We start from the raw sequence: 10,322 nt of genomic DNA, 5'->3' as shown, positions 1-10,322 counted from the left end.
CCAGGACTTTGCAACTTGCAACAGACTATTTTTAAACATACTTATTTAAAGAGGCTGCTAACTTCCCACTGGCCTTGTCGTTCTCTCTGTTTTGTCTCACAAGCGGTAAATAATCTTCTCACAATTTCCCCCTTAACTTAAAAAAAAAAGCATAATGCAAAAATAAATAAATCCATCCGGAGTTTAAAAAAGAAGAGGCCCAGCTGTGGTGGAATTACCCCAGACTTTTTCTGTTTTATTTTACCAAACACTGGCCTCAAAGCTGCACGTCACAAAGGTGTTTTCCAGCCAAACAGTGTCAAGCTGCAGACATGTCAGTCTCCTGTGTTCTGTGAATGTGACCGACTGGTGTTTTCTTGCTGTTGCCACAAGAGGGGGTAAGTAACACGAAGCCCCTGGTCGCTATTGAGCCCTATGGCAACACACGCACGACCCATAAGCCCCATGGATACAACATCCCACTGCTTACATCACAACACAGACAGTTATCATTATTATTATTATTTTATTGTAATTTTGTATCATTATTATTGTTATTATTATCATTTGTATTATTAGTATTAGAGTTTATTAAATAACAGATAAGAAGAGACTTATATCAGATGGATACATGCGTGTCTCATTTCCTGACTCTGCCCAGAGAGAGAGAGAGAAAGAGAGAGAGAGAGAGATTGCATGGGCAGAGTGACATAGAGAGAGAGAAAGAGACATGGATATGCACAGAGGAGGAGAGGGAGGAGGGGGAGGCTCCTGATACCAAGACACGGAAAAGCAGGGGAGGGAAAGAGAGAGAGTGAGAGAGAGAGAGAGAGAGAGAGAGAGAGAGAGAGAGAGAGAGAGAGAGAGAGAGAGGACGGAGAAAAAAAGGGGCTGGTGGAGGAGGAAGAGCGGGGAGTGGGAGAGAACAGGGGGAATAACACTTGAAGGAAGCACACGGAGGAGAGGAAGGACAGTGGCCGGTGCCGTGGACATCCCCCCCCCCACTGATCGGACACCGGAGGACCGACACCGCGACCACCCGGACCCCATGGGGTAACAGGTATGTCCGACTTCCTCCTCTCTCTACTCCTCCACCTCTTTCTCTCGCTTTTATTCACATCCAGCCTCGCTCCGCTGCGGACACATCCTCGTCCAGACGCGGAAGGTTTTTTCTTTATTTCATTTTTTTTTTGTTAACATCATGTCAACAATTAGTTTTCACCCCCCCACCCCACCCCCCCCAGCGGAGCCGCCGCGTCCCCAGCTGCTAGTTGGTGTCCGCGCAGGTTATTAGGAGACATGAGATCTGTTCTGTGAAGGCCTGTCTGCTTTGTGTGTTTTTTTATTTGTATTCTTTATTCCGGTCCATCGGCATCACAGCCTGTGAGTGTGTGTGTCTGACAGCTGAATGTCCGCCTACCTGTTCCATACGTGACAGCCAGCTGTCTGCTGCAGAAGCTGTCAGTCTCCCGCCGGGGATCGAACACTGTACAGCTCTCACATTGTGTTCATGATAATGGAACAAACACAACGAGAGGGACAAACACGTGTATATCTACTTTATAATGCATGTTTTTAAAGAAATTGAAAACACTTTTTAAATTGCATGTTGCGCATGCAGAGCGCACAGGAGAACACACACATTTCCAGTTTGATTCCAGAACATTAGTTTGAATGAGTGTGATGCACCTGCACACACACACACACACACAAACACACACGATGTGTCACTTCATCGCCCGCTGTGTGGGTTCGATTCCAGCTGATCGAGCGGGATCCTGGTGAAACGTGCGAAGTTTGGGAACAGCGGCTGCATGGGGCTTGTCGTGCACACACACACACGCACACACACACACACACACACGCACGCACACACGCTCATATCGTTCCACACACAGCAGGCTGCAGGGTGACGCTCAGTCTGCAGGGGATTCAAAATGAAAGCGCTCGGAGGCTGGAAGACAAGAGGTGTTAAGCCCTCCTCCTCCTCCTCCTCCCCCTCCTCCTCCTCCCCTCGATTAACCCTCGAAAGGGGGATTTCTCCAGCTGGAAATTTCTGCTGCGTCAACACCACCACCCAGCCCCCGAGTACCAGACAAGACAGTGGTGGTGGTGGGGGGGCTTTTGTCTCGGGTGATTTCTCTTGTAATTGTCGAGGTTCTGCCGCTGATCACCAGCTGATCCATGTCCAGAGTTGAAAAGTGTGGCGACTGGAGCTGAGAGCGTCTCAGACTCGCTGCTCCTCTGTCTGCCTCCTGTGTGTGTGTAAGTGTGTAAGTGTGTGTGTGTAAGTGTGTGTGTCTGCTGTCTGTGTCTGCCCTCTCTCACCGGCCAGTTCCGTCTTCCTCCATTTTCTTGCCATGCCACAGAGGGGAACAACCCCACTTGTTCCTCCCATAGACCCGTATAAATAAGGTTCCTCCACACGCAGCACCGTGCGTCCTCCTGCAGCCAGGTGAGTCCTGAGAACCCGATCCGTGAGAGTGACACAGATATGACCTCACGTCCCTCATTATCTGTGCTCTGAGGTTTTGTCCACTCTTTTTGGATTGTGTGTCACAGATGAACACCGGGTTGTCTTCCTCTCTGGAGAGATGTGTAATTGCTTGTTATTTGATGTTAAGTCTGGACAGAGTCTGCTGCTGCTGCTGATCATTTGAGAGCAAAGGGACATGGAAGCCACATTGTCAGCTGCTGACTTCATATCAAACCACCACACAACATACAGGAGATCCCCCCCGACTCTTCATCAGAATAGTCAGAGTGTGTGGTGTCTGGTTATTTCTCTGTGTAGTTTGAGGAACTTTCCAGCACAGGGAAGTCATTTCAAACTTTGCTGTGGACTGTTTCCTATGAGCTCAGGGTTCTAACTACGTGCACTAACCCTAACCCAGCATTTTGCTCAGTTTGAACTCGGCTAACTGGATCTTTGGGATTAATAGACCATCGAGTGATTATTCCAAATTGTCTTAGGCCTCGCTGGATTTGTGTGGTTGTTTTGTTCCTCCTAGAGCAGAGTTAAGGGTCGGCACTTAATATGATAAACCCTCAAGTCTTTGATTCTGTAATTCAATTACTGTTGGCGTGTGTGTGTGTGTGTGTTTATCTACATGCATGTGTGTCTGTCCATGCACGTTTTGTCTGAGCTTAGCAGCGGTATCTGACTTAAACGCTGACTGCCTATATTTGGTACCTTGACACGGCCTATCTCCCAGAATGCTTTGGGTCTTTGTGTGTTTGCCCCCTCTGAGGTTCCTTCCCTGAGGTGAGGCTCTGTAGCATTTTCATTGCAAGAGCAGTGGACGTCAGTGTGCACGTGCGTGTGTGTGTGTGTTTGTGTGTTTGTGTGTGTGTGTGTGTGCCCATTCTCCATCTGTGTGTTCCACGGGGGGAAAACGTAATACAGACCAAGACAACAGCCACAAGGATGAGTGGGGGAGGAGTGTAGGCGAGATTGGACGAAAGATGGAAAAAATATTAGCCGTGCGTTTGCTTGTGTGACTGAAAAGGAAGATTTGAAGCACTCAACACTTGTGTAGTGTCTCATGAATGGACCTTTTAAAGTTGGTGATAATTCACAACTTAAATTTACCCGTCACTCTTTGTCCTGGTAAAAGCCAAAGTTGACGTTTGGTGAAGGCGGCGGAGGTTGTTGCTCTTGATTTTGATCAATGAAGGTGAGAAAAGAGAGGAAGGGGGGTTGGTGTTGGTGGTAGTCGGGTTTGGAGCTCGTAAAACTTGCCTCTTTGCTGTATTTGTGTGTTTGTGTGTTTGCGTGTTTGTGTATGTGTGTACGCCTGCTGTTGTGTAGGTGGTGCCCACTGCTCCCATGCAGGTTGTGTACACTACCCCCTCACAGGAGCGCTCGAGTGCATCTCTGTGTGTCGACAACATGACAATAAATTGCACCGTGCCTTAACCCTCATCTGCATTTCTCCAGAAATAGAGAAAAGAGGCCAAACGCTCCATGAAGACACATTTGTCTCCGCTAACAACCTTCTCCACCGTTCATCTCCCTGCGTCTGTCTCTCTCTCTTCCTGTTCTCTCTATCCCGGTCCCCCCTTGGAGTTCACTTGTTAATGGGAACACCTGTTGGGCTTACACTCAGCAAAATGAGCCGTTTACACTCGAATCATGTGCACGACTTACATGCGTCTCTCCGGAGTTTTCTGACAACTCTGGGTTTTGTGTGTGTGTGTGTGTGTGTGTGTATTCTGTCATGCCGCGAACGTTATCATTCTCACGTCTGATTTTGTGCGAACACAGCTTGGCACACATTAACCCTCGGAGCCCAACCACCTCCATCCCCCACCCCCACTAATAACTCCCAAGGCTTTTTAGCTTAACCGCCTCTATAGCTCATTGTGCAGTGCTGAATACAGGTGTTCCTCATCCCCCATGGGGTTACATGGATGCTGTGGGGGATGTGTGTGTGTGCGTGTGTGTGTGTGTGTGTGTGTGTCTGTGTGTGTGTGTGTGTGTGTGTGTGTGTGTGTGTGTGTGTGTGTGTGCTACAGCTGTCCTCTCTATCCACCTATCTCACATACTACCCCCTCCTCCCCAGCAGCGAGAACAGGTGAGTTTAAGCCACCCCCACCTCCACACACACACACACACACACACACACACACACACACACACACACACACACACACACACACACACACACACACACACACACACACACACACACACACACACACACACACACACACACACACACACACACACACACACACACACACACACACACACACAAACGCTTTCCAGCCCCCCACTTGTCTTTTCACATAGGTGTTAATATTTCATAGACCTGCACGCACCTGCAACGCATGATAGGATGTCAATGCAAGCAAAAAGCCCTCTTTCCTTTTCTTTTCTCCATATTTTCATTTTACATCAGGAGCTATAACTTTCAGTCGACGTCTCTCATCTTCGACTGAGAATTTAACGTCCAGAAGCAAAACTACACTTTGATTGTAGCTAAAAATAAACCCAAGGGATGTTTTGTGGCAAGATGTCAGAATTGTTCTCAGAAGTTGTTGATATTGCGAAACACGTTTTGGATCACACGTTGCCGAGGAGGCAGATGAGGGATTTCAGTTTGTTTTCGTCAGGGTGTGTTTTTTCTTTTATTGAGGAATGCAGACCCCATCTTTAAACCAGGTCCAAGAACGACCACATCATTCTTGTTTTCTGACTTCACTTATCAGTCGCATCCATGTCAGAAGTTTGGGGATCATATATATTTTACATCTAATTTTGGTTCCTGCTTAATGCAGTCCTAATTATTAGTTTTAAAATCCTGTATATTATCAATTGTTAAGATGCTGCAACAAGGGAGCGTCAGGTAATACGAGCCAGATGTGCATATTATCATGTAGGTATCTGTCGGTGGTTAACAAAATAACAAAGGAAGAGATATAAACTCTATCTTTATGTTTTTTAATGCTTCACGTGTTTTAGATTTTTACATATAACCTCCATAATTACTCAGCTTTGTCTTTTAAGAAACTCTGACTGGAACATTTCTGTCTGCCTCTTCCAAGGAGGCGATGATTTTCATCCCTGTCTGTTTGTTGGTTTGTTGGTTGGTTGTGTGTTTTCTTTCCTGAACATTACGAGACGCAGTGTTTTTCCAACACTGTCTTTCATTTCTCAGAGAATGATGGATGAATGATGAAAGAAACCAGGCATGTTTAGGGCACTGCTATTTATTAGTGTGTGAAACTTGAGCTAGTTAATTTCAGTTCTTATGCATTTAAAAAATATATATAATTAGACTTTTTTATTTTGATTTAATTTAATTTTACATTTGAACATGTTTTCATTTTTATTAACATGTTTTTATTATTCATCTATATTGGATATAAAGCCCTTTGAGCTGCAGTTCTTGAATGAAAGGTATTGTACTGATAAAGTTTATTATTATTATAAATAATTTGAATGGTTTGAATAGTGTCTTTCGGTTCTGTCTTCTACCTTCTTTATCTGTGAGAATCATGAAGGAAACATGTCTATTTTCAAAGATAAGAATATTTGGTTTCCCTGATCTCGATCACCTCGATCTTTCTATTTCACACAATATCACGAAACATCAGCCACAGATATTCTGGTAATGAGCTGACATGGGACTGATTTCTGTTCAGTTTCTGACTTCTTCCTATATTATTCACGTATTCACGAGTGTTATGTAGTTGTGCCGGTTGGTCATCCTTAATGTATAATTGCTCGGCTGGTAAACCAGTGGGAAAGAAAAACAGACACACACGCTCTCATTCGAAGTACTCTATCGACAAGATGGTTAGCGTCCTCAGCTCTCCACTTTGCAGAAAGGTCACCATCTTTTCAGTCAGATTTATATAAGCTATTAAGAGCTTAAAGGTTTGGGCTTGGAAATCTCTTCTTTCTCTTTTTTTCTATCGTGACGTCTGGGTTTTGAAACCCGCTGAAAGCTTTGGATAAGTTGTTAGTTGTTATTTTCCCAGTGAAAGAGTTTGTCTTTTATACGCACAGTGTGAGTATTTGATGAGAAATTGAGTGGCTTTGAGCAAATACATCTTTAGAAACCGTCAACTAGCCTCGGGCTTTGGCTGGTGAGAGATTTCCATATCAAAGCTCAGGTGAGGGAGAGAGGTAGGCAGAGAGAGAGAGGGAGGGAGGGAGGACAAGAGGGGACGTGGAGGAGAGAGAGAGAGAGAGACTGGGGGGAAGGAGTGAGGAGGTGGGGGCTGATGAAACACTCCAAAAGAGTTCCAGCCCTTGTTATTCTGTCTCTTTTTTTATTTTTTGTGCGGCACAGTTTAGTCTGTGTGTGTCCGTGCTGTCTGTCTTCTGCATTAAAACAACACACAGAGAGAAAGGCTGGAAAGACCCGGACACAAACCGACACCTTCGTGTGTTGGTGTTTTTTCTCCCACTAATACCGCCTAACATCTGACCCGCCAGCTTCTGCCAATATTTGGATCCCTGTTTAATATTATTACCGACGCATAAAACCATCATTTTCCCTGGAAATATTTCTCCTCTTTTGCTTAAAAAGTACCAGCTCTGACCCCATGGAGTAGATGGCGACTCTGTAATTAATGGATGGAGTTTTTTTTCATTTGCAGCTTTCAAAGATGTGTGTGCGTGTGTGTGCGTCTGCATGTGTGTGTGTGTGTGTGTTCCCGATGAACATTATCCTGCTTTGTAGAGTTTTGTAATCCAGCCGTGGACTCGGGCTAGAGTGCTAAAGTGCTGCTAACAAGGCCTGTTTAACATTCTCTCCCCCTGCTCAACATACAATTATTCCACTTCGCTGCCATTAACATGTACAGTAGAAACTGGGCTTTTAATTGGCCTGATATGACTAATGCCAGATCAACTTGGATTTGCTAATTAGTTTTTGCTTTAAAAGTGCCATCAGGACATGAAATATTCATTGATGTGAGGTGGAGCGAGGACTGTGGGTGGTATTAGTGGGATATTAGTGGTAGAGACAGGCTGCTGGGAGAGGAGAGTGAACCTGCGTTGGCCTGTTGTGGTCGGTTATTCATACTTTGGGCGAGGTGTTAGTTTTTCGTCATAATTTTTCAGACACCCACACACACACACACACAAACACACACACAAACACACACACACAAAGCCACACGTTCCTGCCGCGCACGCACACACACCACCTCCATTCTCTGCATCACAAGGCCACCTCTTCTTCTCCAGACCCCACCTCCTCCTCTCCCTCTCTCTATCTCTGTATCGCACTTTCTCTTTTCTTTCCCATCCTGCTCTCACCTCCCCCTCTACCCTTCTCCCCCCTTCCCATTATTTTCTTCTGTTCTCCCCCCCCCCACACACACTTGCGTCCTCCTCCTCCCACATCCTTTCCTCTCCCTCCTCACCTTTTCCCGTTCCGTCACTTCACCCCCCCCAGCCCCACCCCCGTCCTCCCCGTGCCCTCTGCTCCGTCCCAGCTGCATCTCCCTTTTTTTTTTTTTTTCTGTTTTTACTCCCTCTCCACTCCTCCTCCTCCTCTCCCTCATCCTCCTCCACCTTCTCCTTCTCGTTTTTTCCCTCCCACTCCTTAATCTTCCACCTCTCCTCCTCCTCCTCCTCCACCCCCTCCTCTGCTGTAAGTGGGCCAGGTGCCTCCTGTGGCCTCCCCTACTCCATTTCTCATTTTTACCCTTCCTCTACTCCCTTTCTCATTTTTACCCTCTCCCTGTTCCGTTTCTCATTTTTATCCTTTCCCCTGACCCTAGCTCATATTTATACATCCTGTTAATGCAACAGCTTGCAACAATGGAGGCGGATTCCAGTTTTCTGCTAAAACATAAACACTTGTGTTTCTGTCTCTTTGCTGCCAAGTTGAGCCGTCCAAGTTAGAAGAACTTCTCCGTTCAGGTTCGAAGGTGACTCCTCTGAGGGGAAGTGGAGTTGTTTTGATATACACAGGCCTTTTCGGCTTTTCCTAGGTGTGTATTATTATGTGACCTTTATAAATCAGCCATAGAAGTGCAGCTCCGTCACTGCTGGACACTTTATGAGCTCTCCTGCGTTCCTACAGTTCCCTTTACGAACGGGAGACGTGAGGCCGACAGAAGTGAGTAAGTTCACATCCCCTTTTCAGTGGCGAGGGGCAAATTCCCCCAACGGCCGTCTCGCTGCTCGTTCCAGCTCCACACTGAAACATGCACAAACATGAAAGTCCCATTGTTGCCGTGGTTTTGTTCTCTTCCGGCTCTCTGCAGGCACACAGGGAGCTGGCAACGCGCTTTTCACCTCATCTCGTCCCCTGTATTCTCTTTTTTCCCCCGTCTTTCTTCCTCTTTTCACTCATTGTCCTCCTCTTTGCTTTTGTCTCTGGGTGGCTCTTTCCCTTGCCCTCTTCTCTTTTTTAACTCTCTTTCTCACCCGCGCACCCCTCCCTCCCTCCTGCCTTCTTTCTATCTTACCCACCCTCCCGCTTGTGTTGGTGTGTGCGCTGGGGTGTCACGGGCGTTTGATTGGTGGTTGGTGGTTTGGACGGACACCTGATACTGGCACTGCCTCACAATGTGGGAATGTGTGACTTCTTCAAAATTAGGTTTCCAAGGTGGGTGTTGTCCTCGGCGATGGCGAGCACAACCAGGAGAGTTTGCACACTGGTCCTTTTGTCTCTGCCTCGCTCTTTGTCTCTCCTTATGTCGGGCCTTGCCACCGTTCTGTACATGAGATTTTATTTGCTCTTCGCCCGGTCGCTGTCGTTGGGAAGAAAAGCAGCCGCGGTTCCAAAAGCCTGCGAGCCATGGCATCCGTTATTGTTAGTCAACAGGTGACAGTCAAATGTCAAACCGCATTCGGGTAAACGCGCTCAGAGTGGAAAGACAGACAGATATGGGGGGGGGGGGGTCCAGGTAAGGTGTGTGTCTGGCTGAACCTTGCCTCCGTAAATCACAGAGGACATGGTCGCCTCGAGCCACACCGCCTTCTATGCAAAAAGTTGCAAGAAGTTGTAATCCAACTTTTCTTTTTTGTCAGTATAGCTTTGGCAACATGAAGAGCCAATCACCACTAGGGTTGCAAAATTCCAGGAATATTCAAAGTTGGAAACTTTCCATGGGAATTAACGGGAATTAACTGGAAATGTTGTGGATAATTTATACCAACTGTATTTACCTTGTCATATAAAGACATAAATATAAACATTTTGTTTTGCCATAGGCTAATTTGAGCCCTGAGGAAACTTTGGGCACTTGACTATACCCTTCTGCATCGTTGTGTCATTCTTAACATAGGTCTTTGCACAGTATTTGAAAATGTACACAGCCTTTCCTTCTACATTGGATGGGGTGAAATGTCTCCACACATGAGATAGTGCACAGAGCTTTGTTCTGTAGAATAAGATGAGAAAAAAGCTTGTAAAAAAAACACTAATGCAATGCCAGAGATATAAATAGTTAGCCAAACAATTGGAATCCTCTGTGAAAATATTTTACAATTGAAGGATAAATTAATGGAAATAGGCTAAACTTACCTGTCCTGCACACTACAGCAGGCCTCAGTAGCCCTGCTGTAGTGTGCAGGATGCTGGGAGTTATCTGTGCATGTGATGGAAGAATGCACAGTGGAGGGTTGAAATTCAACGTGCAGCGTGTGCTGCATTCCATACATCTTTAAAATAGAGTTTTGAATAATGTTTTTATTGCTCAGCGTTAATTTGCGTAGTTTTTTTTTTTTTTTTTTTTTAAATCCCCCATTTCCCGAGCTTAACTTCCCATGGAAAGTTTCTGGAAAGTTTGCGGAAATTTACCTGAAAATTTCCGCCCCTTTGCAACCCTAATCACCACACAGCACAGAAACAAAGACGACTTACAACTTT

General features: G+C 45.9%; 1 protein-coding gene across 1 annotated transcript in view; it reads left to right on the top strand.

Annotated features, from left to right (window-relative positions):
- The first annotated feature begins 975 nt into the window (after positions 1–975).
- The window catches only part of zbtb46 (zinc finger and BTB domain containing 46), a 60,770-nt gene continuing 51,423 nt past the window's right edge, over positions 976–10,322 (top strand). Inside the window, exon 1 of the mRNA XM_061075407.1 lies at positions 976–1,039. The gene's annotated coding sequence lies outside the window, so the exon portion shown is untranslated. The remainder of the gene's footprint in view (positions 1,040–10,322) is intronic.

Source organism: Limanda limanda, chromosome 7 (assembly GCF_963576545.1).
Source record: "Limanda limanda chromosome 7, fLimLim1.1, whole genome shotgun sequence".
In the NCBI taxonomy this organism is placed as follows: domain Eukaryota; kingdom Metazoa; phylum Chordata; class Actinopteri; order Pleuronectiformes; family Pleuronectidae; genus Limanda; species Limanda limanda.
Note: the sequence above shows the minus strand (reverse complement) of the source record. Positions and strands in the feature narration are given on the sequence as shown.